Source organism: Haplochromis burtoni, unplaced genomic scaffold, assembly GCF_018398535.1.
Source record: "Haplochromis burtoni strain Fernald_Lab_line unplaced genomic scaffold, NCSU_Asbu1 Contig_1011, whole genome shotgun sequence".
NCBI classification, from domain to species: domain Eukaryota; kingdom Metazoa; phylum Chordata; class Actinopteri; order Cichliformes; family Cichlidae; genus Haplochromis; species Haplochromis burtoni.
Genome location: NW_024583372.1, coordinates 89,770 through 94,065, shown reverse-complemented (window position 1 = coordinate 94,065; position 4,296 = coordinate 89,770).

The window sequence follows — 4,296 nt, the reverse complement described above, 5'->3', positions numbered from 1 at the left end:
GGAGGAAAGTTCACCTCGAGTAATAAATTGGTCTTCAAAAAAATGTAACTATGACATTTGTACTCAATTATTTAAGAAGGAAAAACAAAATACAAAGTCAGACTAAAACACTTAAATACATTCATAAAGTAAGTAATGACAACATCACATCCAAGATGTAACGCACTGCAAATGGATGCCCTGGTACTTCAGTGTATTACATCTGTCTTGTTTTTGTGCATAATTTGTGTGTCTGGACACTCTGGATATTCTTCAGAGAAGAGCTTCTTAACTACAGAACTAAAACACTGTTTGTTTTCTTCCAGTATTTGTCGCATCTGCAATGGATTTACTACAGATTTTTGGCTGCTTCTAACAGCTTGGATGGGTTTAGGGACACTGTCACCTCCTATGTCCACTTCTGCGAGGACAGCATTGTGCCATCACGCACCAGGGTGAGTTATAACAATGGCAAACCCTGGTTTACTCCTAAACTCAAACAGCTGTGGCTAGAAAAGAGAAAGGCATTCAGACGCAAAGTCAGGGACTGCTACAGAGAGGCCAAGTATAACTTGAGTAAAGAAGTGGACATTGCTAAACATCAGCACTCTGAGAAGATGCAGCAGCAGATCTCAGAGAACGACTCGGCCTCTGTTTGGAAAAGTTTTAGGAATATCACCAAATACAAGCCTAAGACCCTCCACTCCACTGAGGACTTGCTCTTGGCCAACACCCTTAACGACTTTTACTGCCGTTTTACTGCCATCAAGCAGCCTTCACACCTCCAACGGCCCCAACAATAGAGACACTTTGGACACTCATTCCCCAAGCCTTCAGACCTCCACCACGTCATTCAGCAGCATCTGGACTCCCCTGGGAACCTACGCCAGAATCATGTCTGTGGACTTCAGCTTTGCCTTCAACACCATCCTCCCAGACAATCTCCAAGGCAAACTTTCCCACATGAATGTGCCTGATCCCATCTGTTGGTGAATCACTGACTTCCTGACAGACAGGAAGCAGCATATGAGGCTGGGGAAGAATGTTTCGGACTCCCGGACCATCAGTGCCCCCAGGCCTGTGTTCTTTCTTCCCTGCTCTCCTCCCTGTACACCAACTACTGTACCCTCCACCCACCAGCCTGTCAAGCTAATTGAGTTTGCTGATGACACCACCGTTATCGGACTCATCTAGGAGGGGTATGAGTCTGCCTACAGGATGGAGGCTAAACGTCTGGTGTCCTGGTGCAGCCACAACAACAACAACCTGGTGCTGAACGCCCAGGAGAATCCCACTCCCCCCATAATGCTGACTGACACTCTCATCACCACTGTGGACTCATTCCGCCTCCTGGGTACCGCCATCACAAGGACCTCAAGTGGGAGCCCACCATCACCTCTAGGGATAAGAGTTGAGAATCGGTTCCCACTGTTTCAATTCCTTGGAATTATTTGCCATTTTTGCAAACGATTCCCTTATCGATTCCAGTCACCTCGAATGATGTCACCACATTGCGTAGCATGTTTTACCCAGTAGGAAACATGGCGCCTAAGCGGCACAAACGCTCAAAAGTTTGGTTACACTTTATGAGAAAGGATGACAACAGGGCAATGTGAAATACTTGCAAAGTAGATATTTCATTTAAGGGGGGGACACACCTCGAATATGCAAAAGTATTTGCTCACAAAACACGGGATGGCCTTAAATGAATGTCATGTTTTTGATCCGCTCCGGACTAGCGAAGCTCAACCCAGCAGCAGCGATAGCGTTTGCACGTCATCTCCCGTTAATACTGTAGGTAACTATTCAACTAGCATTGCATATTATGTTAGCAGGCTTTGCCTTATTACAAAACCTGCTATTACTGTGAATTGCATTTAGGTGACCATGGTAAATGGTAAATGGCCTCCATTTGTATAGCGCTTTTCTAGTCCCTAAGGACCCCAAAGCGCTTCACACTACATTCAGTCATTCACCCGTTCACACACACATTCACACACTGGCGATGGCAAGCTACATTGTAGCCACAGCTGCCCTGGGGCGCACTGACAGAGGCGAGGCTGCCGGACACTGGCACCACCGGGCCCTCTGACCACCACCAGTAGGCAAACATGGGGTTAGTATCTTGCCCAAGGATGTTTGGCATGCAGCCAGGAGGCAGCCTGGGATCGAACCACCGACCTTCTGATTAGTGGCTGACCTGCTCTTCCATCTGAGCTACATCCACCCCGTGACGAGACCATGACGAGAGAGACAGAGTCTGGCTGGCTCAGATGCTGGCAGTTCTCGCTGCAGTCTACAGTTAGCTTCTCCTTTCACAGAGGCAGGGAAAAGTAAAATGACACAGGCCAGGATAGACGAATGTCACCGAGCAGTGACTAAGTTTGTGGTAAAAGGTTTGCACCCATTTGCCACAGCAGATGCCTCCGAGTTTCGGTAAGTGAATGTGTTTAATTGTAGGCTAAGTCATGGAATGTCAAAGTTGCATGTTCTCCTCTTACCAGATGTTTCATCCGTTTCCATTGCTATATCTTTTAGAGAAATGATAAAGACTCTGATCCCTAAGTACAAAGCCCCAAACACAGACAGTTTAACCAACCACTTGATTCCTGCTTGGTATGCAGTCAAAAAGGCAAATCTGATTTCTCAGCTGAAACATGTGTTGAAGGCAGCCATCACTGCAGATGGATGGACAAGTTTTAGTCAAGATCATTACCTCACAGTAACGCTGCATTATGTCAGGAATGGCCAGACTCAAGAAAAAGTCCTCAAAACCAAACCAGTGTACCAGGCACAGACAGGGACAGCTGTAGCAGAGGAGATTGATGAGATCTTGGAGGAGTATGGTATCAAAGACAAGGTTGTGGCTGTCACTGTTGATAATGCGGCCAAAATGGATGTCGCTGTCAAAAAGCTACAAATTCTCAAGTTTCCATGCTTTGCACACACCCTTAACCTTGGAGCTCAGAAGCTCTACAACTGTCCTGCCATTTCCAACTGGACGGCAAGAATTCGCTCTGTGATTGTATGGATGAAGAGGTCCCACATGGCAAAAGTGGTCCTGAAGGACAAACAAGAGTTGCTCAGTAGGCATAGTAAATAGTTTTTTAAGATTTTGTATATTATAATCATTAGATCATGATCAAATTAAATTTATAAACTAAGATAAGGAATATTACATTAGCATTTAAGTTGTGAACGTGTTACCCCTCAGAGCTGCTCAAGCATATGCTGCTCCTAGATGTAAAGACCAGATGGAACTCTCTGTATTTGATGATGGAGAGATTCTGCGAGCAGTTTCCGGCCATCCAGGCTGCAGCCATCGATCCACGGATAAGAAAATCCATGGAAAAGGAAAGGTGAGTGGTATTGAAAAATAATCATAATATGGCTTAACTTGGACTCAGGTTTTATTTTTGTTTGTTTTATGCAACATATCTGTTGTATTTTTGCTTTGTTGATATTGCAGACTGGCTAAAATGAGCAATGATGACTTAAGAAAAGCAGAGGAGTTTGTGGTACTCATGAAGAAGCACTACACCTCCACACTAGCAGTCTCCAGTGACAAAAGTCCGACCTGTGGTGAGATTTTGCCCATCCTGCAAAAGCTACAGCAACACTACACCGTACAAGAAGATGACTCTGCCTTCACAAGGAGCATAAAGGAGAACATTTGGAAAGATCTTTCCAAACGATACCAGGTATAATTGATGATTTATTTATCCTAAATAAAATGACAGTTATAAATACTTAAGGCTAGTCATGAAGTCACATTTTCCTCCCTCTTAAAAATTTAAGGATGCTGATATTAAGAGCTTCCTGGAGGAGGCCACCATCTTGGACCCGCGATTTAAATCCAAAGTGGGTAAGGATGAAGTCTGGCACAGGATCAGGGAAGCAGCAATTGCAGCAAACTCAGAGGCAGGAGCAGATGAGGTATTTCAATATGATAGTGTTTTTCATTGTTGCACCTTTCCATTGTGAGAGTAAGACCTTTCATCTATGGATCTGTGGTACTTAGTTTGATTTGTTTGTTTATTTTTCACTTTCTACTCGAGCACATGGAGCAAGGAGACACACACAGTTGTTCGAAGATGGTGATGATGAAGACTATGTAAGTTTAGTTCATTGTGATGATAATTTAAATGTCATGGATTGTTCATTTTTTGCTTAATTTTTAATCATGTCCATTTAATTTCAGGCGCCATCAGTAAAGCAAAAAAAAACCCTTTCTCTATCTGATTGTGTTAGCAGTGTTTGATGTTTTTTTTTCTCTTACTGACCTTCTGTCAGCCTCCCTAAAATTGACCTCGCCAC